Source organism: Pseudopipra pipra, chromosome 21, assembly GCF_036250125.1.
Source record: "Pseudopipra pipra isolate bDixPip1 chromosome 21, bDixPip1.hap1, whole genome shotgun sequence".
In the NCBI taxonomy this organism is placed as follows: domain Eukaryota; kingdom Metazoa; phylum Chordata; class Aves; order Passeriformes; family Pipridae; genus Pseudopipra; species Pseudopipra pipra.
This window is the reverse complement of record NC_087569.1, coordinates 1,985,272-2,010,648: the sequence shown is the minus strand read 5'-3', so window position 1 is coordinate 2,010,648 and position 25,377 is coordinate 1,985,272. Positions and strand designations below refer to the sequence as shown.

At 47.3% G+C, this 25,377-nt stretch overlaps 1 protein-coding gene and 1 long non-coding RNA gene across 2 annotated transcripts in view; both read right to left on the bottom strand.

Annotated features, from left to right (window-relative positions):
• The window catches only part of AUTS2 (activator of transcription and developmental regulator AUTS2), a 1,122,443-nt gene that overhangs the window by 288,282 nt on the left and 808,784 nt on the right, over positions 1-25,377 (bottom strand). The window lies entirely within an intron of this gene.
• LOC135425377 (uncharacterized) lies at positions 17,320-25,128 on the bottom strand. Its single transcript, XR_010435578.1, has 2 exons — positions 20,104-25,128; positions 17,320-19,308 (listed from the first exon to the last, which is right to left on the bottom strand). It is a non-coding gene; the product is annotated as an uncharacterized LOC135425377 (long non-coding RNA).

The window sequence follows — 25,377 nt, the reverse complement described above, 5'->3', positions numbered from 1 at the left end:
AAGGTCTCACAGAGGAGTTTTTAAAGGCAAAAAGCTGTGCTGAGCCCATCCAGTTCCCCCTGCTCTGGGCTGTCTCATCGCAGCACTGGGATGTTTTCCTTTTCCTCCATGCAAAAGGGGGATAAAGCATTATGGAGAGATTCATCCAAGTTGTATCCACAGTTTGCAACAGTGCAAGAAAGCGGGATGTCCTGAGCCCTGCCCTCCCTGAGCTCTGCCTTGGCCTTGCCCTGCATCAACCACCTGTGGAGCAATGGATGTGCTTTTGCACTGCCCCAAATCATAAAATCACAGAATGGTTTGGGTTGGAAGGGACCTTAAAGCACATCCAGTTCCACCTTCTACTAGCCCAGGTTGCTCCAACCTGGCCTTGGACACTTCCAGGGATGGGGCAGCCACAGCTTCTCTGGGAAACCTGTGCCAGGGCCTCACCACCCTCCCAGCCAAGAATTCCTTCCCAATATCTAATCTAACCTATTCTCTGCCAGTTTAAAGACATTCCCCCTTGTCCTGTCACCCTAGACCCTTGTGAATAGTCTCTCTCCATCTTTCTTGTTGGGTCCTTCAGCTCCTGGAAGGCCACAATTGGGTCACCCCAAAGCTTCTCCAGGCTGAACAATCCCAGCTCTCCCAGCCTTCCCTCCCAGCAGAGCTGCTCCATCCCTCTGCTCATCTTGGTGCCTCCTCTGGACTCTCTCCAGCAGCTCCATGTCCTCCCTGTGCTGTTCCCCAGGGCTGGAGCAGCTCTGCAGGGGGGTCTCAGCTGAGGGGGCAGAGGGGCAGAATCCCCCTCCTCCATGTGCTGCCCACGCCACTTTCCATCTCATTACACGAAAAAATCAGGGAAGGTGAATCCAATGGGTGTCATTCCCTCAGTGCTGGTGCTACCAAGGGCTTGCTCAAGGTTTGGCAGCAACTTGGGCTCAAGGACAGTCCCACCACTCTTGATGCTCATGGTATTAAGGCCAATATGCCCCCAGTGAAGAAGTTCTGCAACACTTCAAGGTTTGGTTTGCAGGCTTTTCAGTGGCTGTCAGTGATTCCTCCTGCAGTCATTCCTGCAGTCATTCCTCCTGCAGTCATTCCTCCTCACTCTCTAACACTTCAAAGGCCAGTGGAACACCAGAGGGACACACTGCAGTGCTTTGTTTCCTTCTCTCCTGAACTGCTTTTTTAGCATTTTAAAACACAATGCACTCACTGAAGGTTGTAAAATTCCTCATAAAGTTTACTGTGCCACAGGATTATAGAATACCTCTTGGAACAATGGATAAACAGCTAATCTTGGATCTGTCACCAGAAAACACTAATATATTTCAAAAAGCTATTAGCCCTTAAACCAAAAGTAACACAGAATCTGATTTGGGACAACAGGCTATAAAGCACTGGAATTGTTTGGCAGCTCTGCATTGAAAGCAGGTGGAAGAAGCTGTAAGAGCCCTGGCATTTATCTTATTCTGCTATTTAAGGCATATTTTACGTAGTTTCCAAAACGTGTGCATGAAAACCAACACTAAGTAAGGATACTTGGAAAAAACTGTGGAACAATTGATTTACCACACGTTTGCAGGGAGCTGAACACCATTCGTTATGTTCCACAAGAAGGCAGGGAAAGGCAGTAAATATTACATATAAAAAATAATAAACCATCAAGAGCCTTTACATTTTTTTTATGGCATCATATCTGTAAGGAGCTTTAGAGCCATCAGCACTGACCATAAACTCCAGATGAGCAATATCCATTTAGTTGATGGAAACAGGAAAGCACAGCCATTAATCCTAAATGTCCTGATTAGCTCTGAAGGGCTCTGGGACAGGAATGACACAGAAGGTGTCATTAGGGCCGGGATGACACAGGATGGTGGGACAGGGAGGAAAGAGTATTTGGGGAATGCAAGGGGAAAATAGAGTTTGAGAGTCTCAAGTATAAAGCCAAAACCTAAATATGTTTCAGACCTTGCTTCTTTCCCTGGCTTTTATAAGTAGCTGGTCTTGTCCTTTCCTCTTGCCAAAGGATCCCAGAATCCCAGGATGGGTCAGGCTGGAAGGGACCCCAGTGGGTCACTGCTCCTACCTCCCTGCTCAGGCAGGGCCAGCCCAGAGCACAGGGCACAGGATTGTGTCCAGAGGGCTCTGGAATCTCCCCAGGGAGGAGACTCCAGCCCCTCCCTGGGCAGCCTGTTCAGAGCTGGGGCACTGCCCAGGGAAGAAGTTCTTCCTCCTGTCCAGCTGGAGCTTCCTGGGCATCAGTTCCTGCCCGTTCCTCCTGTGCCATTGCTGGGCCCCCCGAGCAGAGCCTGCTCCATCCTCTGCCCCCTCCCTGCAGCCCCTGACACACAGGGGGAGGGCCCCTCTCAGGGTCTGCTCTGGAGGCTGAACAGCCCCAGCTCCCTCAGCCTTTGCTGCTCAGGGAGATGCTCCAGTGCCCTCCTCATCCTCACAGCCTGCGCTGGCCCCGCTGCAGGAGCTCCCTGGCCCTGCTGTGCTGAGGAGCCCGAGCTGGGCCCAGCCCTGCAGATGTGCCTGCCCAGGGCTGGGCAAGTCAGGAATGAGTAGGATGCAGGTCACAAAACAAAAAAGAGGAAGAAAGTGAATTTTCTAGGAAAAAAAAAAAGAACACATGAAAAGACTGGGCAGATGGGAAAACACTTCAGATGAGGAGCACAGGAGTCACCTCCTCACAGAGTGGAGACATGTTTGCCAAGTCCTTTGAGTGAGGTGATCTTTAAGCTCCTCAGAGACTCCAAGAAGTGGAAAACACAAGCAGGACATGAGGTGAGTTTCTGGTTTGTGACTGTGCTGGAGCTGGAAAGGGCTGGTGGACCCTGGCAGCACAGCCAGGACCCGGCACCAGCAGTGATGCCATTCCAGAGTGGGTTTATTTGTGGCCTGGACAGTGTATTTGCATTTTCTCCAGGGTAACTACTGCAGAAAGGCCAATGCTCAGGGGAAAGATATTTTTGGTATTTCTCTGGGAAATAACTTACTGGATGCAACACTGATTTTTTTTCCTCTAAAAGATACACTCATCTCAGAGCCTTTTAAGGAAGGGAGGTATCAGAATGATGAACCAGAGCATTGCTGCTCTTGTGTTCCTGCCTCTGACCTTCACATACTCACACCTGAGGTTCACTAAGACCAAGTGCCAGGTCCTGCCCTTGGGGCACAACAGCCCCAGGCCAAGCTCCAGGCTGGGGACAGAGGGGCTGGAAAGATGCCCAATGGAAAAGGCAGTGGCTGAACAGAGCCCAGGTGGGCAGGAGGCCAAGGGCACCTGGGCTGTGCCAGCCATGGTGTGGCAGCAGGACCAGGGCAGGGACTGTCCCCCTGTGCTGGCACTGCTGAGGCACCTCCAGCCCTGGGGGCAGTTCTGGGCCCCTCAGGACAAGAGAGACACTGAGGGGCTGGAGCATGTGCAGGGAAGGGAACAGAGCTGGGAAGGGGCTGGAGCAGCAGGAGCAGCTGAGGGAGCTGGGGGGGCTCAGCCTGGAGAAAAGGAGGCTCAGGGGGGACCTTCTGGCTCTGCAACCCCCTGACAGGAGGGGGGAGCCGGGGGGGGGGGTCGGGCTCTGCTCCCAGGGAACAAGGGACAGGAGGAGAGGGAACGGCCTCCAGCTGTGCCAGGGGAGGGTCAGGTTGGACATCAGGAGGAATTTCTCCATGGAAAGGGTGGTCAGGCACTGGCAGGGGCTGCCCAGGGAGGTGGTGGAGTCCCCATCCCTGGAGGTGTCCAAGGAAGGCCTGGAGGTGGCACTCGGTGCTCTGGGCTGGGGGACAAGGGGGGAATTGGGCACAGGGTGGACTCGATGACCCTGGAGGTCTTTTCCAACCTGAATAATTCCATGATTCACATGAGGCTTTGGTGTTTGCCTTCTATCAATTAGACACACAGAGCTACAAGAGAGCACTGAATTCTACAATTTTGTCAAACCCAGGCTTCAGTAATAAGGGAATTATTCCTTCAGAGTCCTTTCGTTCAACAGAGTGTGAGCAGCATGGAGCTGACTCATTCCATGGGGCTGCCACTAAAAACTTCCAACAGGAAGTACTTGAGGTACAGAGGAGACAGTTTTGGAAAGAAAGAAAGGTTGTTATGACCCACAGAGGTGATAGGAAATAAGCAGGAACAAAATCCCCAGGTCTGAGAGGCTGGACACATCCCAAGAGCAACTTTCCAAACTGGGAAACGTTTCCCCCGTTCCAGAATTCCCACTGCAAAGTCACAAGGTTCAGCAATGCTGTTGAGGGCAAATCACACCAGATAAGTCAGGACAGCTCACAGAGGGTGTACATTTTACTTTTTCAGTGCTCTGGTGTCCAGGAACAAGACAGCACAAAGGCAGAAGGATCCTGTGACATAATTTTGGCCACCTCCACCCCTGACACTGGACATCCTCCTCTGCTCCAGCTGGCCATGGGCAAAGGCAGATGCACACAGGGAGAGCAAGGTGCCTGTGGAATAGCTCTGAGCACACACACACATGGCCCTGTTTGGGGTAACTGCTTTCCAGCTGAGCATTTGTCATCTTGGAGAGAAAAATTCCACAGATGGATTTTATTTTTTTTTTTTTCTGCCCGTACAAAATTGCATCGAGTGAAAAAACTGAGTAGGTCACTTTGAAATTATAGATATGCATATAAACTTTGAAAAAAACAAAGCAAGAGAAAAGCTATTAGCTGAGTTTAGCTCCTAAGCTGCCTGGAGTGGTTCAGTGCAGATGAAGGAGGACTCATGGATGGGATCATAAGAAACTGCTCAATAGGTTCAGGTCAATAGGCTGAGGAGTCACTGAGCACACCAGGTATCACTGCTCAGGATTAGCAGGGAGAGAGGAGCCACATACAAATTGTTTTGCAGCCTGACTGGAGCACCTCTCGAGATAATTGAAATTAAGGACTTCAGGCTTTAAGCTTCCCAGTTGGAATCACAGAATCATGGAACAGTCTGAGTTGGAAGGGACCCACGAGGATCATCAAGTGCAACTCCTGCCCTGCACAGACACTCCAACCATCCCACCCTTGTGCTGAGAGCGCTCTCCAAATGCTCCTGGAGCTCTGGCAGGTTTGGGGCTGTGCCCACTGCCCTGGAGAGCCTGGGCAGTGCCATGGGCAGCCCTGGGGAGGTCAGTGATGCCACTCATTCAGACAAAATGTGCCCTGTCAGGGAGTGCTGGGAAAACTGGGATGCCAAGCACCGGGTTTTGGAATAAAGCTTTGGACTTTATTGACATTACTTTTTTGACTTTGACATTACTCAGGCTGAGCAATGCAGGGAATAAAACCCCATTCACTGGATTTAATTGTCACATTTGTATCTTGCTTGCAAAAATACATTTTCTTTCTTTTGTGTGGATAATCTCAGCACCAGGAACCTGAAGGAGCATTAGAGCCTGTTACCCATTCTTGTGCAAATGGCCAGGGTAATACCTAAGTCTGACTCAAACCCATTTAAGCCCCATATTTTAAATTTCACTACAGCAGCTCAGTGACTCGAATCACAGGAGTGATCACTATGTACAAGCCTGTGTTTGAGCTGCCTTGCTGTTTATTTAGTTCCATTCTGGCTTAGGAGATCATTTGTGATGAACAGCCACAAGGTCTCAACATTGATTTGCACTTCAATTCTACCAGGGAACAAAATAAATTTTGACACACACATGCAATGAGCCAAAGAAGGGTTAATTCTGACTCTCTTAATGCTTAATAAATGGTTATTCAAATCCTGTGAACTCTAATAATTTGATAGTTCTCCTTATAAAAATGACAATTCTCCACCTCATATTAACTAATTATATTTAAGCTATTCATGGCTATAATTTATCAATTATCCAGCAACTAGATTTCATATTAAAACACATTCCCAATGCAAAAGAGCTTTTTGGGAAAATTCTGAATAGACACATCGAATGGCTCCTCATGGGAAGCACAATGTTTGTACCTGGAGCAGGAGTGTCCTACACAGAAATCACTGCAGAAAGGGCAAAAGATTTCTGTGCCTCCTTGATTGTGCTGCTGCATTCCTGAATCTCTCTTTTCTGATGCAGGGACTCCGGAAAGGAGCTGTTTTTAAACTCTGCCTTGGGTGGGATAATGAAGGGACTTTCGGTGGCATTAGCAAGGAGGAGGTTTGCTGGCAAAGCTTCCAGCTTGTCTTGTAGGTGTAGCTTTAATCACTGGGGACTGTGCTGAGGCTGTTGATGTGGTATTTCTCTGAAAAAAGAAGAGCTTTTGCTGCTCCTTTAAAGAGCTGCCAGTGCCTGGAACATCATTATATACGTATATATATATATATATATATATGTGTGTGTGTGTATATGTAAGTACTCTGCTTAGAAAGAACATCTAGGTCGTGTTTTCCATACTGATCTCCCTCCCATCTGCACCACCAAGGGCACTTCCAGAGAAGCAGGAGACTCCTAAGGTATCTCATCTGCTACTGCTGTTGACCCCCAAAACTGAAGTTTAACTGAAGTTTAACCCTCAGCAGGGTTTGACTGGGTGCAGGGTCCAGGGGTGGTTTCTGTGAGGAGCTGCTGGAAGCTTCCCCTGTGTCCCAGATGGCTCCAGGATGGAGCTGCTGTTGGCCAAGCTGAGCCCAGCAGGGGCTGTGGCAGCACCTCTGGGGTAACTGAGCTAAGGAGGGGGGAAAAAACCCCAAACTGCCCCAGTTCAGCTGGAGAAGGGAGGAGTGAGGACGTGGGAGAGAATGAACTGTGCAGAGAGCAAGGTCAGGGCAGAAGGAGGGGCAGGAGGCACTTCAGGCACCAGAGCTGAGGTTGCCCTGCAGCCCACGGGGGTCCACAGGGAGCAGAGACCCCCCTGCAGCCCCGGGAGGAGCCCCCAGGGAGCAGGGGATGCACAAAGGAGGCTGTGAGCCCGTGGGGAGCCTGTGCTGCAGCAGGGTCCTGGCAGGACTTGTGGATCCATGGGGAGAGGAGCCCACGTGGAGCAGGATTGCTGGAAGGACCTGTGACCCTGCAGGGGATCCACCCTGGAGCAGTTCCTGAAGGACTGACCCTGTGGGAAGGGATCCACCCTGGAGCAGTTCCTGAAGGACTGACCCCATGGGAAGGGATCCACCCTGGAGCAGTTCCTGAAGGACTGACCCCATGGGAAGGGATCCACCCTGGAGCAGTTCCTGAAGGACTGACCCCATGGGAAGGGATCCACACTGGAGCAGTTCCTGAAGGATTGACCCCATGGGAAGGGATCCACACTGGAGCAGTTCCTGAAGGACTGACCCCATGGGAAAGGATCCACCCTGGAGCAGTTCCTGGGAACTCTCTCCCCTGGGAGGGATCCCACAGAGTGTGAGGAGTCCAACCCCTGGGGAGGAAGGAGCAGCAGAGTCAAGGTGTGAACTGCCCACAGCTCCCATTCCCCATCCCCCTGAGCCACTGGGGAGGAGGAGGGAGAAGGAATCAGGAGTGAAGTTGAGCCCAGGAAGAAGCGAGGGGTGTGGGGAAGGTGCTTCAAGATTCAGTTTTATTTCTCATTGTCCTCCTCTGGTTTGATGGGTTCTAAATGAAAGTAATTGCCCCAAGCTGAGTCTGTTTGGCCATGACAGGAGCTGGGGAGGGATCCCTCCCTGCCCTTATCCCACCCACGAGCCTTTCCCTGTGCTCCCTGTGCCCTGCCCAGCTTGGGGACAGTGCCAGGGCAGCTTTGGTGGGCACCAGGTCACCCCACCACAGCAAGCATTATTTTCATTTCCCCAGCAAGTAAACAAAAGTATCAATTTACTGAGGAGAGGAGAGTTGAATTTCAAGGGAAGGCAAGAACATCTCAGCAAAGCCAAACAAACAAAACATTTCATAATGTGAAAGATTTCATAAAATGAAATCTATTTCATAATAAATGACAGGTCAACACAAGAGGGATTTTCCCATATGTTTCCCATATGGTCCTTAAATGAAAACCTTACTGGGCTCTGCAATTACTGCTCTAGCTGTGGATAGAGGCATATTCAGAGGGAATACCAAAGGCTCAGGGATGAAACATTGCTCACTTCAATACCAACCACGGCTATAAAATACAGCACTTTTATGGAATGTTAGATATAAGACACCTCTGAACACAGCAGAAGCCATCATCCTCCACCCAGGATCTGGATTTGTGTTATGGACTATTATTTGACATCTTTATTTACACCAGGTACTGCTTTACCTACTAGAGTTTATTTATATCCCTGGAACAGATCACACAGTAACTGTTCACATGGAAAGGATCAGAACAGCAAAGCCTGGTCTTCTCTAATTATATTAAACACAACATACCTCTAGTGTATCAGTTATAATTACAGTGGTTTACAGCTGTAATTCCAGATCCAGGATCCAGAAGGTTCAACCCTCTTCCAGGTCCTGGATCACTGTTAAAACAACAAGAGGAAAAAAATGGCCCGTGCACAAGGAGGATGATGTTGGTAGAATTTGAAGGGAGCTGATGGAGAATCACGGAATCATGGAATGGGTTGGATTGGAAGGGACATAAAAGATCATCCAGTCCCACCCCCTGCCATGGGCAGGGACATCTTCCACTAACCCAGGTTGCTCCAAACCCCATCCAGCCTGGCCTTGGACACTTCCAGGGATGGGGCAGCCACAGCTTCTCTGGGCAACCTGGGCCAGGGCCTCCCCACCCTCACAGGGAACAGTTTCTTCCCAGTATCCCATCTAACCCTACTCTCAGTTTGAAGCCATTCCCCCTTGTCCTGTCACTCCAGCCCCTTTAAATAGTCTCTCTCCATCTTTTTCACCTCCTTCAGGTCCTGGAAGGAATCAAACCTGAGAGATTTTGTTCATCTCAGTTGCAGATGCTCCACAGGACAAGGCAATTATTTGAATAACCAAATCTCAAAGCATTTTCTGGGTGGGCTTTTCTGTTTGCTTAAGTGCCAAGTCCCCTATTATAGATACATTTTAGAAAGTGATACTCACTGAGAGGCTTCAGGAATCACTGGGGGAGGGAAAAATAAACCTGTGAAAAAAAAGATACTTTAGAGAGATAACAAATTAGGGTGAAAAATGCTCAGATTGCACAAAGTGCTTTCCAGGAAAGTTTAAGTTATGTTGTGTGTACTATTTACAGCTTCTAAATATGAGACAGAGAAAGATGCTTTCTCTTCTCCCCAAGCTGCATTTACTGCTGAGCATCCTGAGAGTGAACTATTAAATTGTGGCTGCAAGAGGAGTCTGGGCTTGTGTGGAGGAGCAGGAGGGAACAGCAGGATCCCTTGCAGGGCACAGACCTGGGGTGTTGAAGCTTTTTGTGCCAGCTGGGGACAGCTGGGCGGGAGGACAAACAGGGCTGGGGACAAACAGCAGCACTGGCAGAGCATGTGCTTAGTGCTGAGCCACTGGATGCAGACAATGGGCTGGATTAGCTTGGCAGCCACCACAGACACGAGTTTCTGCACTGCTGGGTCTGCAGGCACTTAGAAGAGAAAGGCAATAAAGCTCAAAGCCAGCCCTGTGTCACAGCGACAGCAGGGACCTGGTTACCCTGACTGGAGCAGTGACAGCCCAAAACACGGGGCACGTGGCTGCTGCATCCATCAGTGCCCTGGGATCACCTGCAGGGTCCAGCCCAGCTCCTCACAGCTTCAGCTTTTCACGTCTCCACACTGGGATTTTGCCTCAGTCCTTGATGAGAAATGCCAATTATCTTTCTGTCCCTCAGTTCAGAGAAAAACGAGGCGAACAACAGCAGTGCCACAAACAACCCAGCAGTGACCTTGTTCTGGGTGAGGAGGAAACAGGAATGTTGGGGATAACAAAGACCATGGGCCCAGGTGACATCTCATGCACCAACAGCCCAACCTCCCCTCCAGTTTTAGGGAGAGCACTGGCAAGGCTGTGGCTGCACTGGGATGTGAAATCCAGGCATGAAGTAACTGCAGCCCATTCCTGACACCCCCAGTGCTGCATGATTTTCCTTTTTTCAAGTAGAACAAAAGTGTGGAATCGATTTCTCTGAGCCAAACATCTCATGTGACAAATATAAAGCTACGACAAAATATCTGGCAGCTTCACTCTCCTCCAACTCAACATATGAATTCAAATCATCTGGGACACTCAGGCTAAGAGCTGAAGCACGAGGAGATGATGTGCACTTAGAAAGGCTGGTTTGAGGCTACAGAGGGCTGGTTATATTCCTATTTCCCCTCTCATGAAGATTGTTTTACTGTGACTCGCCTGCTCCAGAAAATACAGTGTGAAGTTTACTTTAGGAACACATTTGGGTCTTTCCTGCAAATACCCAGCCAGCAGCACCATTACATTTTACCACTCTCTTTAGCTGTAGCCCTGTAAAAAATTAAATCATACACATTCCCTTTTGTGACATCTAAGTCTTCAATATCAAAGCAAGCATCTTTTAGAATATAAAACAATGTTTCAGACATCACAGCTTGATACAATATTTGGGGTTTTTTTCTTGTGGTGGCATCTGTGTATTTACAAACTGGCAACGCACCACAGTTCCTAAGGCAGCAAAACTTATTTCCTCAGCTAATCTCCTTTCTGAGGGAGCAGTGGAGACCTCAGCAAATATGCAGAGCTTTAAAAACTTTTGTCCCTGGGACAGAGCACATCAAACCCTGCTGCACAACATTCATTAGACAGAGGTGACTCTGATCAGTCCTGCTGGTTCCCACATAAGGATCATAGAATTCCAGAATGGGTTGGAAGGGACCTTAAAGCCCATCCAGTCCCACCCCCTGCCATGGGCAGGGACACCTTCCACCAGCCCAGGTTGCTCCAAGCCCTGTCCAACCTGGCCTTGGGCACTTCCAGGGATGGGGCAGCCACAGCTTCTCTGGGCAACCTGTGCCAGGGCCTCCCCAGCCTCCCAGGGAACAATTCCTTCCCAATATCCCATCTAACCCTGCCCTCTGGCAGTGGGAAGCTGTTCCCCTGTGTCTGTCACTACACACCCTTGTAGAAGTCCCTCTCCATCTTCCTTGTAGCTCCTTCAGGTCCTGAAGGGCCACACTTCACCCCACAAGTGAAGGGACCTTCTGGGTTAAGTTCTTCTGGAGTAAGTTCACCCCAGAATGTTCTAAGTTCAGGCCTGCACTCAAAGCCCCATCCAGTTGTCCATGAAACTTGTCCCAAAAGCTGTGGGATACAGAAGCCTCCCTCTCCTCACCAGAAACATCCTCCACTTGTAGATACCCTGCCCAGAGAAGCAGGGCTGTGATTCACAGAGTGCTTTTATCAGGGCCCAGACATCAAACAAGCTCTGCTCAACATCAGCTTTACACTCATCACTGGAATAACCTGTCCAAGTGGAAATTCCTTAATCCCAGCAGAGGCAAGCTCTGAGCAAAGCATGTAAATATAAAACAGGCAGAAAAATTGATTTTCTATACAGACTAATTAACTCATACAAGGCAATGTATATCAGGCAGCAGCAAATCTGAATTTCAGAAACCTCAGGCTGAAACTCTGCATCCTCTGCTTAGTTCAATCTCTTATTAACATCAAGGGAAATTCAGATAAGTAAGAGATTCAGCAACTGGCTTTTCTTCTGAAGTGCAAAAATCCACAGTTACTGTCCCCAGATGTGATTGTGAGGCTATTCCAAGCAGGAAGCCTGAATTCCTGGGGTATAAACCCCAAGTGGGAATTTGTGGGAGCACTTAGGAATCAGGGGGCTGCAGCACTGGCTGTAATCAGCAGCACTGGAGTATTCTGCAAACACCATTTCCCCTTCCACGTCTGCTGCTGTTCTGTTCTGTGAGATGAACCCTGGGGAATTCACAGACTGAGCAGAGAACAGCCCTGAATTCAGATGTGTGCTTCCAATGAGAGTCCCTGGAGAGAAAAAAAAATAGACCCAGGGCTGGAAACTGCTGCTGGGAAGGCAGCCCAGCTCCTCTGCTGGATCTGAGCCAAAGTCACACCAACAGGTCGACACTGGGAGGTTGGAGCTCTGTTTTAGGGAAGACATCCAGGGTAAGGATCACCTGGCATGCCCAGGGGGCTTCCACGGAGAACCCTGAACGTTGTGAGCAGCCGGACACTTTCTACTGACTGAGGTCACATGAAGACCCCAAAATAAAGGAAAAAATGAGAAAAGCATGTGAAAATATAAGTGAAAGGTTGAGAATTGCAGTTCTGGATTTTTCTCAGTCCTTTCACCTGCTCCTCCTGGCCCTGTGTGTGGCACCTTTCTCCAGAGCGTGGTCCTGTTACTGATGAGCAGTCTCGGGGTGCTCAGAGTCTGCAGCTTCCTGGGCAGGGGCAGAGGAGGGGCAGGGACTGAGCTCTGCTCTGGGGGGACCAGGGACAGCAGCCAGGGAATGGCTGGAGCTGTGTCAGGGCAGGCTCAGGCTGGATCTCAGGCAAAGGTTCTTCCCCCAGAGGCTGGTTGGGCACTGCCCAGGCTCCCCAGGGCAGTGGGCACAGCCCCAAGGCTGCCAGAGCTCAGGGAGGGTTTGGCTGATCCTCTGGGGCACAGGGGGGGACTCTTGGGGCTGGGCCTGTGCAGGGCTGAGGGTTGGACTCCGTGATCCTTGGGGGTCCCTTCCAACTCGACTGATTCTGGGGTTCTGGGACTCCCCAGGCAGCTCTGTCTCACTCCCTGCTCCAGCCCAGACCTTCCTCACTTGGAGTCTCTCCTGAGAGTTCCTGAGAAGCAGCCAGTGCCTCAATACATGGGATTCATGGACTCCAAGATGCCCTTGTGCAGAGATGAGTGTCACTGAGGTGTGCTCACCAAACCCCCCAGCTCCTTTGGGAGCCCCTCCCTCAGCCCCAACACCAGCCTGTCCCTCCAGAAGTCCAGAGGCCTCTCTCTGGCCCCTCACACAGGCCCCACTTCCCTCTCCTTTCCAGATCCAAGACCTTTGGCAGTCCAGTAATCCCAGTCCAGAGCCAGTAGCCCATGTGGAGACAAGTATGGCCTTGCCAAGCCCTGATGTCCCAGGAGCCCTCTCTGTCCTGACAAAGGCTCTCTCTGACGAGCAGTGCCAGGCAAGACACCATCATATAAAATCATACCTATGATTTATATATTATCACATAAAGTAAGAAAGGCAGATTTATTACATTAAATTTATTAAATCCTTCATTCATCACCCACTTGTTAAATATTAGTTGCTCTTACAACCAGTCTATATTTTTGCCCTCCAATTTTTGCCAGGTTTCCCCTGTATTCCTGTACTTCTGTACCACATCATTACCCAAAGTGGCCACTTGCTGTTAAACAGATGCTGCTGTTTCCACCTGCAGGAGAACTGACCTCTAGATGTGGGTGTGCTTTGTTTTTAAAGCATTTCTCTCCTTTTGAACGAAAATCACCAAAGTAAAGCAAGGCATTTCTTACAACCCCTTTTCAGAGTATAATAGAACACAAAAACATAAATCAAAGTATGTTTAAACACCTTTTCCAAATGAAGTAAAAACCCATCTATCTTACCAGCAACTGAGAGCTCTTCCTACACACTATGAACACAGCAGATGTTAAAAAGCTGTTTAATCTTCTTTAGAGCACTTTGGGTAAAAAGCTGTGGCTTTCAAATATGTACAAAGAGGGTCAGAAAACTAAAATGCCTTGAAACAGTTTTGCTCAGGGCCAATGGGATCTGAAGTGACCTCTGTAATTTCTCAAGTTCCCAAACTTCATTATTATCAAGGCCTCTTTCCTTTTTGATGTTTTAACTACGCAGAAGGTGGGTGTTGCCTTCAGTGTCTCTAAAGCCTTTAAGCAGTTTTGATTTTTCCTTGCAAGGTGAGTGTACCTGAGGCTGGAGTTCCTGACTGCAGATCCACTGCACTGCAGATTTCCCAGAATCACTTTTCCAGCCCCATCACAAGGGTGGTTTTACAGTTTCTCCCGAATGTTCAAGAAATGCTGCGAGGAGTCAAACCACACAACTGTTTCAGAAAAGTTACTGTCCTTACAAAGTTTCCTCTTGCTTTACAAAAGGATCTTGCACCTTTCCACTGGAGTGTTCCCATGGACACTGCCAGGGGCTGCACCAAGTCCTCCAGGAGCGGATCCCTTTGGAAAGCAACACCGTTCTGCTGCTGCTCCTCAGGGGTCTCACAAACCCCAAAGGAGGTTTATAGCAGGGCCTACAAACCACAGCTGTTCTTTTCACAGGCCTGTCATCTCTCCCAGCAGGATGCAGGGCTTTCAGGATTTATTACTCTCATGCTGAATAACACTAGAACCATTTGCCATAAGCACATACACGATTTACTTCTAATTTATGGCACAGATGCATTCTTTGATGCAATTTAGTGCATCTCTGCCACACCAAAAAAAATTTAAAAAAATAAAAATCAATGTTTCATCCAATTTCAATTCAGTCATTGATCCAAAGAAATGCAAACTTCCTGTATTTATTCCTGCACTTACACTTCAAAACCACCATGACTTTTTCTGGGGTTTTTTTGAAAGGGAGGATTAACTCTCTGTCTGATCCTCTCTTACCTGATATTGTTGCTTCACTTGCAAGAATCAGATCAGAAAAATATTCTGCATAAGAGGTGAAACAAAGTAGTGGAGGATGACTGAGGCGTAGGAAGAGTTACTGGCAGTGGAGATGAGAGATGAGAGGCAGGGCTGCATTTCAACACCAGAGTGGCAGACAGTGCTTGGGAGGTGAACACCACCTTTAATTAGAGATTTATCAGCCCCCACTGCTGCAGTCTGAAGGCATTATTATTATTATCATTATTAGCTCTCACACTTTCTTCAATCAGCCCTTCACTGGCTGCCTCACTCAAGCCAAGTATCAGTGCCCTGCTCTCCCCGAAGTTACAATTCATTATTTTTAGCATTAAAAAGAGGAATCATGTGGTGCACTTGACAGCTTACTCATTTATGTCAGTTTAAATGATTTACTAGAACCAGGCCCAAAAGCTAAGTTTTGTGAAAAAACGTATTTGTTTCCCTACATCTGCTCAGGAAAGCACTAACACGGGGATTGTTGTTGCTGTCAGCTCCTGGAAGGAATATTTCAGGAGACATGAAAGCAGCTGCCTTTCAGGACCCATCTCCTATTCAGCTGGCTCCTCCTTGGGATCTGTCAGCACCTCACTAAAATTAATTCCAAAGAGTGCACAGAGATCCATTGCACTAATTGGCAATTAAACACAGAAATAGGGTAGATTCTGCCAGACTATCAAATCCAGACCCACTCCAAAGCCAAGGCAGGTTAATAATGGCTCTAATTTCCAACTCTTCCTTATGGTCTCCAGTTTGCAAGTTGAACAGGAAAAAACTTCTCCCCACATCTTTACAATAAAATAAACAATCCAGTCAATCTTTTATCCTCGCTTCTGCCCCAACTTCCAAAATCCACCAGACAGCTCTGGGATTGTAGGGCAGTGCTCAGCAGCTGATGTCACATACCCAAAATAGCTCAACTCAAATTAAGAGAGCACAGAACGCTTTGAGCTGAAAAAGGCAGTCCATGTATAGCAGCGAGGGCTCTCCAGTGAAACCATGACAAACTGTACCTTTATTTACATTAAAAGGTGCCCCAGTGGTGCTCAGGTGATGCTTATTGGCACTGCTGGAGCTTTTTGAGCAGCAGAGCCCTCCCCAAGGCCGAGGAGGTAAAGAGGTTATTCCTGTAGTGCTGCACCATCTGCTTTGATGTGGGCTTGCACTGGCACTGAGAGCAGAGTTAAAAGTGTTGAACGTTTCATAAATGTAACCAATGATGGGCTGCAGTGTCCTGGAGTTGGAGTATCCATGACAACTCTCCACAGTGCCAAGGGACTTTTAGTCAAATCCTGGGAAAGCCACTAAAAGCCTGCTTTTGTAAGATGCAGCAGGATCCTGGGGGGATTTTTCTCTCAGCCCCCTGAGACTTCACTGCCTCCAGATATAGTGGGAGACAACACCCACAGCTCTGGGGTTCCTCAGTCTCAGCTGCCCCCAAGAGTAGTTACAGCTTAAAGAAGAACTACCTGGAAAATTGTTCCCAGAAAGAAGCCCAAATAACCTACTTGGTTTCAAAACCAAACAAACAAAGCCAAAAAAAACCCCAAACCAAACCCACTTTGATCTGTTTCCGTTGTAACTAAAGAGTTCAACCAGAACAGAGCCCCAGGGGACATAAAAACTTGGATTATCCCCTGGCACATCCCACCTACACCCACCCATCCCCACCCCCCCAGTGCCTTTAGAAACCCTTGTTGTCCCAGGCAATGTGAGCCGAGGGGAGTGGCAGAGCTGCTGGGTTTCACTCCTCCTCTCCCTGAAGGATTCCTCTTCATTCTGTCTCATTAGAGGATGAGCATTTAGAGGCACATTTGAAAGCACTTCCCTTGCAAACGCTGGGTGACACAACCACAGGTCAGATCACAACTCCACAACTTTGATCCATTAATCCATTACTAATTCTGTTTTCCAGAGTGATCTCACAGCACAAGCCTCTGCCCCAGCCAACTCCAGCTGCTGTTGCTGCTTGTTCCTCTCGAAGAATGAACAGAAGTGGCCTCTTCCCCTCCTGTTTCCCGAGAGGGAAGATGAAAGTGGAGCACACACAGCCCGATTCTCTTTCTGTGATTAACTGATTTGGCCACATACATTATTCATGAGTGTTTCACTTTCTAATTGTAAAAAAACAACCCTTCTGGGCTTTGGGATTGTCAGCTGTCTTGGGGGCTGCCTTGCTGTTCAAGATTCCCAGTTTCCAAGCCCCTAACTCATCACTGAAGTTCTAAATCCAACACCTACATGTGCTGGTGAAGCCTGTGGGTGGAACCAAGAACTCATATCCCTAAATTTAGACATTGCTCAGGTGCTCTGAGACTGGGGCAGGCTACTCAGTGCATTAGAAATCCAGGTTTTCAAGGGTGTTTTTAAAAGGCTCCTGACAGCTCCAGGTGCCACTGGCCCAGCCCTCACTGTGTGCCTTGCACACAAAAGGCCACCCAGCTCTGAAGAGGGGACAGGTGGGAGAGTGTCCAAAGGGCAGGGACTGATCTCCAGATGATTTATTGCCTCTTTTATGTTTATTTTGCCAGTGAAGTTATCAGATTTGCAGTGTCCATGGCCAATACAAAATCCAACCCACCCAACCCAAATCCATCCAACAAAGAAGTTTCCCAAAAGCTCCACAGTTGCCATTATTTGCAGTCCTGATGTTCTGCAGTTCAGCAACAGCTTCTGACAACTACAGAAATGCATTAGAGAATCTGGTTCACAGCTAGACAGCACAGAAAAAACCTGTATTCTTACCAGACATAATTTAATTAGCAGTTATATAAAGAGCTCTCAATATTTTGGACAAAATACTGCAAAAAATAAGTTGATAGGCTTTTCCCTGACTAAAAACCAAACTACAGGCTTGGGAATGTTTGAAAAGTTCTCTTTATTGAGAAAGAAGCTTTCCATACTTCTCAAGTTACAGATTCATAAAAAAGCAAACAAAAATTAATGAAAAACAGAAGCAAAAGTACTTTTAAAAACATTAATTCCTTCTGTGAAGTTGAAGATTATCTTGGAACAGTTTTTAACTAATAAGCTCTTAGAGCCCGAATGATATTTTTAAATAAACCTCCTAATTTGAAATTGTTACGACTTCAGGGAATTTTCTAACTGGGATCCAGGTGTTTTTAAACTGAAGTAAAGAGGCAAGGAAAACGATTGCAGAAATTAATTAATGGAATTAAACAGAGTCAATTGATTGCTTTCATGTTCAAAGTAATGCAAGGTCTGTATTCAACAAATGGGAAGGTAAATCAGAAAATTTCCTTTATGTACACTCCTTAAATCTGTACCTAATTGATTTCAGGCATTTTGCATCTTTATTAGCTTACAGTTAACAACATGTTAATATAAATAAAAGACATGACTCCAGTAATGGCTCCACTAGAAGTCAAATATAATGAGAGCACTGTGATTCTTTGTTGCTGACAATATTGAATTTATACTAAATCCTGGTGACAGTTCTATAGATCTACTGGGATGTGCTCCTGCCGAGGATTTTGGACAACTGAGAATCATTATAACATAAAGACAGACCACACAGACAGACATGAGTTTCTCCATTTCGTTTTGTGTTGCCTGACTGCACGGAATTAACTCAGAGGAAGTGGCTGAAGGAGGGAAGGGCAGAGCTGTGGCTCTCCAGGAGCCTGGCTGGCTGGAGACCTTCCCCACCCAGGAGTGGAGAAGCCTGAGGATAAGTTACACACTGCCAGGTAACTGTTGCAGTCCTCCTGGTTTGCAGGTTGAGGTGGTTTGAGTGGCTTTAGAAAGGTGTTTTCCATTAAGTGTGCTGAGCAGTCAGCAAGTGGTTGTCAGTCCTACCCTGAGACCCACGAGCACAGGGTTCCTCCTACAATGTGGTCTGGGGACTTCTCACACAGCACTGTGAGCAACTGGGACAGTTCTAACACACACTCACAGCTAACACACAATTCCAAATCCATTTTATGTCACAAAAGCACATTTTTTTAATTCAAGATGAAATCAGAAGCTGTACTTTTCCCGAAATCTCAGGATTGGCAGTTTCCAGCTGTTCCCTTCCACAGATTCTAAACTGCTCAACTCTCCTGTTCCCATTTGCACACCCACCTGATGCCTCAACTTCAAAACAGCAAAGCCATGTTATCAGTGCTGCATCCTGCCAGGAATGGCTAAGTCACTCCTCATCTCTTGCCTCCCCACAAAGGGTTGCCTGCTGGAGTTGTCACTCCTTGTCCCCTTGGTTCAGTTTTAAGATGTGCCACTGGCCACGTGTCCCTCTGAGGTGCTGCACACACAACCTGAAACATCTCACTGTCAGGAACCTGCCTCCTCCTTGCATTTATTTCATACCTCTCTGTTTCACTTTGCTTCTGTCTTGAGTATTGTTCTTCAAATATTTATAGTGGATTATATTCCATCTCTCCCTCCATCACTCTCTGCACCTTCTAGTGATTTTCCTTATTAATCAAATCCTCCAAGCTCCTGGTAATTTCCTACCTGCCCTTCTCTGACCATCTTCTCAATTACAATAACTTGAAGTGATCAGAATGTAATTTATTTTGAGCGAACTTCTGTAAATACTTTCTAGAGGAGCACAGCCAAGTGGAGCAAGTTGTGTTCAGGTCTGACACTCAGACACCTCCCACCAGGCACTAGAGGTTTGCACATGATTTACCAACCAGCCACAGGGAAGCTTCTCTGAACAGAAGGTGATGGGGGTGGCTGTCTGATGAGCTCAACAACACAACCAGCTGACCCCTCCAGTTTGTGTTTGAACCCCATCGCTCCCCTCGGGGTAACAAACACCCAGTGCAGGGTTTGCTTTGGCTGTCAGGTGACATCAGCTGCACGTGCAGGAGCTCCTGGAGACTTCAGGCATCAAGAGAAGAGAAAGGGTGAGTCAACAGGAAAGAAGTGAATATAGGATCACAGAATATCCTGTGTTGGAAGGGACCCCCAAGGATAGTGGGTCCAGCTCAGGCCCTGCACAGGCCCAGCCCCAAGAGTCCCCCCCTGTGCCCCAGAGGATCAGCCAAACCCTCCCTGAGCTCTGGCAGCCTTGGGGCTGTGCCCACTGCCCTGGGGAGCCTGGGCAGTGCCCAACCAGCCTCTGGGGGAAGAACCTTTGCCTGAGATCCAACCTGAGCCTGCCCTGACACAGCTCCAGCTGCTTTCTAGAGTCCTGTCACTGGTCAGAAGAGTGAACAGATGGGTACCTGCCCCTCTGCTGCCCCTCGGGAGGATGTTGCAGACCCCAGTGAGGTCTCCCCTCAGTCTCCTCTGCTCCAGCTGGACACACCAAGTGCCCTCAGTCTCCTCCCACGCCTTCAAATCAAGGCCCTTCCCCATCCTCGTGGACTCCTTTGGACACTCTCCAATGGCTCAATCCCTTCCCTACATTGTGTCCCCCCAAACTGCCCCAATGTTGAGGTGAGGCCGCCCCAGGGCAGAGCAGAGCAGGACAATCCCCTCCCTGGTGCCCCCAGGACAGGGTTGGCCCTCCTGGCTGCCAGGGCACTGCTGACTCAGGGCCAGCTGGCACCCACCAGGACCCTCAGGGCCCTTTCCTGGCACTGCTTTCCAGCCCCTCATTCCCAGTCCATAACACAGCCAGGGCTGACCCAACCAGGTACAGAATCCACCCCTTGCCCTTGTTAAACTCACACACTTGGTGATGGCTCATCTCTCTGGTTTGTTGAGGTCTCTCTGCAGGGCCTCTCTGCCCTCCAGGGAATCAACAGCTCCTCCCAATTTGGTGTTACCAGCAAACTCAGCATTCCTTCGAGTCCTGTGTCCAGGTCCTGGAAGTCATCCTGCCTGTTCTGTCCCCTGCAGCTCCTCTGCAGATGGAAGGGAGCCTGGGATTAAATAATAACAATTATATAACATAATTAAATATAAAATATATTACATATTTTATAACTATATAATTATATGTAATAATTATCTAATAATAACCAATGGAATCCCGTTCCCTTCTCTCTCAGAGTGGACTTGTGTCCCTGGGCTCACAGACTCCTCACATTCCATCTGCACTCCAGCTTTCAGCACCTTGTTTACACTTGCAATGGCTCCAGCCAGGATGTGTTTCAAAGGCAATAAGCTGGAATTCTGCATGCACAGTAAAATCCAAATGCACTCACAGATCATGAACAAGAACAAATGAATGAGACACTGTCAGTAAGGAAAACAAAAATCCAGGTGATAATGGGAGGGGAAAACAGCAGCAAACTCAAACTAAGGGAACTTTATGAATGTTTTTATGTTCAAACTAATGCAAAGCCTAAATTCAACAACTTCATAGGCAAACCTAATTTCATATATGTACATTTCTTTGTTTCATTGAAGCATCTTGCTTCAAGAAATAAATTCCTTTTAAAAAGAGATATTTCTCAGTATTACCGTAAAAAGAGTTTTCCTCAAGTTTGTAGTATTTTTGGTAGATGCCTCTTGTTTTCAGTAAGACCAATCATGCTTAGAAGAAGATTAGAACAGGTAAGAGCCCTGTGTAGGAGCTCTCAGATGGGCCCAGACCAGGCTGCCCTGCTGTACCCTCAAACCAATGGTTTTGCTTTGGCTTTTCACTGCCTAAATCAGTTCTCTGATTTCTCCCCTCAGTGTCCCTGCACACGTTTGGTTCTCTTGCACTGTGCACAGGACACGTGAAAAGCATCTTGTGGCACTAGGAAAGTATCTCCTCTATGCAGAAGTTCACCAAGTTCTCCTCTTGACCCACAGATCCCAGAGCTATTTCAATTGCCAGTTCTCATGAGCTGAAATTCTGCATTCTTCTTCATGTACTTTTCTTAAGCTGTTTTAAAAAAATAGCATGTCACATGCACCAAATACTCTCCCTTTCACATACCCATCCCACGACCTCTGGAATGCAGCTTTCTCCAGAACAGATGGGAAGAGCCTGCCAGATTTCTTTTACCATATGAATTCATTCAAAATGTTCTTGCTAAATGATAAAGAAAACAGTTTGACACTTGGAAAGTAAAGGTAAGTGAGAGATGGTGGCAAAAAGCAGGAGTGTGAAAAATCACATTCAGCAATGTCCTCAGGGGGTTTGGAAAGCAAATTTGGCAACGAGAGCAACACTGGAAGGACTATCATCACTCAATAGCTGACTGCAATAAATGTTGGTTTCTGCTACTCTGAACCAGCTGGGTTTATCCTTGTCAGGAATATCAGGCCCAGGGTGAGTTCCAGAGGGGTAATGATTCAAACCAGGGATCTCAGGAGCCCATGCCATCTCTAAGTGTCATATAGAAAGGGTTGTTCTGCAGATGTGTAGTTAACATGAGAAATTAGTTTTTCAACAAAACACCACTGTTAAAACTTCTCTGGTTCTTTCTCCTGAAGTAAATAGGGAGTTCTGCTTTCAGTGCAACAGAATGCTCTCCTCTAAAGTTCATCTTCTCCCCTCCCTTCAGAAACAAATAGCTCAGCTCTCAATGTGTCTCCTTCCATCCTGATTTCAATTCCTCCTTTCCAGAGATACGAGGGTCAATTCCTTCCAGGTATTATACTGAGATCTCCTGACCAGGGGCCTCCTACAGCAGGGACTTGGCCTTGCCCTCCTTGTAATTGCCTTACAATATTGCCAAGCATAAACCCAACCTGGAAAACCCATTTTCACTGAAACTCCCCCCCATGTCCCTGCCCCACCCTCTCCCAGGTTCGTGGTTTGGGCATCACCTCCAATTTGACCCTCCAGAAAGCAACCCCTTGCAATGCTTCCTGAGCCACATCCCAGAACATCACCATGGAGACAGACCAGGGAGGTTAAACTCTGGTCAGGCCACCAACCATCTCCATTACTGCAATTCCCATTTCCCAACCTTGCCCAAGGTTCCTGCACCCTTTCACAAAGCTGCTACAAGATCAGTCTTGTAGACATGTGGCAGGAGTGTCCACTCCCGTGGGAGATTTAACTGAAACAAGCACAAAGAGGAATAAATTCCAGGAACAGAGGTGATGTTTTACCAGCCTGCAACAAACCAACCACCTGGAAACTAAGGTGTAGAAGAAAAGGAAAAATTCAGTGCAACCTTCCAAATTCCAAGTTTTTCCTCCCCACAGTATTGTGGTATTTTGATCTCAACTGTTGTTTTGGATGAACAAATATTTTATTATTGTTATGGTTATTTTGCAATGTTTTCAGTATGGAAAAGTGGTTTCTCTTCCAATTCCTTTTTAAAGCCATGAAATGCCACCCTTCTGTTTACTGCATTTTTAGTGTTATTTTTTTTAAGTATGGAAGAAGTAACAGCAAAGCAAGCAGTAACCAAGACACTTCTAAAATAAACACAGACCTACCACGAAGTACCTACAGTCACAAACACCGTGTCCTCTGAAACATTATTTCCACCTTCACAAAATCTACCAGACTTCATTTATTATTGTAGTTTCTTTTCCTCCTGGAAGAACCAAGTTTATACACAGTGAGTTGCCTAAAGTCAAAGAAACAGAAATAGGAAAAAGAAGGATGGCCAGGAGAAGTGAGATCAGCAGCTTTGAGTATTAAAAGGGCAAGAAATATGAAAGCAGAGAAAAAATTGATAGTGCTGACACTCTTTTCCAGATTAAGCATATCTGGTACATCTGACTCTTGTTGTCAACTGGAATAAGAAGATATAAAAGGAAAGCAGATGTGACACACATTTGTGTTACTGCACATACCGAGGGTGAGGTTTTATCTGCCTCTTGGGTGAAGACAGAAAACCCACTTCTTCAGATTACTGGGAGGATTTGGAGTTGCCTAAATCCGCTGATAATATCAGAACCTGTTTGGGGGACTCAGAAATGCTTTACTTACAGGTGAGTAATTGGATCCAGGAGACAAGAGGAGCTAATCAGCCTGCAGTCCTTGGAACATGAGCTCAGGTATTGAAATCCCTTGTTTTTAACTGGCTTCTGACTGTCACATTCTATTGCTTCAAAAACAACCAGCCCACGCTTCAGACACACAGGAGGAGCTACAAGGGTTCCCTTACAGATCTCCTGAGTAAATTTAGGACCTATAAGAGAAATTCAACTTATAACAACGGATTTAGGAGGCTAAAAAAAATTAATAAAATAAAGCCACCCTAGATTTTTCTACTCCACACTCTTGCAAAGCAATAACCCTACCGAGACAATCATTTCCAGGCTGCCTGGCTTTCCCAAGGCACTCAGTACAGCTGCAAGAAAGCAAAAGGCTTGTTGTACAAAACCTGTCTTCCTCACTTTTTGGCCAGTCCAAAATAAATAAGGAAACTGGTGAAAAACTGCAGAGCTGATGTGCTGCCTTGTGTTCCCTGTCACTGCACGGAGTGAGAAGAGCAGGACTGGCACCTGCTGTAAACACACCAGCTCTCCAATGGTCTGTGATCCGGGGAACAGGCTGAGGTTCCAGCAACACCAGCTCAGTGCCAAACCCACATCCCAGTCAGGAGTTGCCTCTCCCCAGCCTGGCAAAGCCCCTGGCACCAGTGTTTCCCCAGACTGCCAGCCCAGCCCTCCAGTTCAAGCTCTAAGTCAGCTATTAGGTGACGACGGGCTAATGGGGAAAATTTATACCAATTTCTTTCTAAGTGCTTTTAGATTCACAGAGACGTAAAAGGTAAGAAATTACTATCACTAGAAGAGATGGATGATCTTTGAATTGCACTGCTTTCTGCCTCAGTCTGTGTCCTTATAAAACTTCCCATATGCTAAAAGAAAGTCTTGGCATTCCTGAGCTCAGAGAAGGCACAGTTTGCCTGCTCAGATGTCTGTGTCTTACCCTCCTCTTTAATTCTCCTTCCAAACTCGTCACTAAAACACTCCAGCCTTATCTCAGCAAATTTACTTAAGTAACTTCATCCTACATTTAAATTTTTAGCAAATGTTTTATTTTTCCTGTAAAAGAACTGCCATGGAACAGTAGCCTAGAGAGACACCAGACAGGCTTTGGTAACCTCAGCTGCTCCAGTAAAGTAGCCACACTTCAGATTCTTACTTGTAGTCACCTTTGAGGAGGTGACTGAAAGATAAACAGGTTATCTTGAGCAGTAAGAAAAATAGTAATTAGATATTCTCGTCCTCCCCTTCTTTAGTTGTATCACCCCCCAAAAAAATAGCAAACAGGACATGTGTGTGATTCTCTGGGAGACAAATACAGCAAACAGGACATGTGTGTGATTCTCTGGGAGACAAATACAGCAAACAGGACATGTGTGTGATTCTCTGGGAGACCTGCTTGAAAACTACAAAGTAACTGAAATCAGGCAGCTCCTCATGCCCACCAAAGGCAGGGAAAGGAGGACACAGCAGGGAACAGAAGCCAGGTTTGTGCAGATCACTGGAACATTCCTGCAGCAGCAGAGGAGAACATTTGGAAAGTCGTGATACTAAAAGTGTTGGTTGCCATCTGCATCACATGTGTGGCACAGTGAGCTGGAGGAGGGAGGACTTCTGAGGCACATCCAGTGCTTCATCCTTTCAGTCTTAGTTAGAAAGATCTCTCTTCTTGAGGACATCCAGTATTTTGTGTGAACTCACTCTCAGCATTCCTGGAGCTGGATGAAGAACAAGTTTTCGAAATCCTCTGTGCACACTCACTGCCTCATCATGCAGACACTGCACAAGGAGCTGGGCAGAGCCTTGTCCCAGCTGCCTCTTCTCAGCACAAACTCTTGCACATACAGCAGCAGAACCATCTTCAAACCTTGAAAAGAGAAATACAAGAAAACAGATTTATGTTACCAACTGCCTGTTGCTGCAGCAGCTGTGACTGGTGTGCTCAGAGAGGCTACAGAAACAGAGCACCAAAAATGCAGCTGGAAAGGGAGAATCCAATACCCTCGTGTGTGTCAAGGAAATGTCATACTCAGGCACAGTGCCAAGACTAATTTTTCAACTGTTTATTAATTAGTTAATTAGGGAACCACAGGAAAAGCAACTCTTGACACA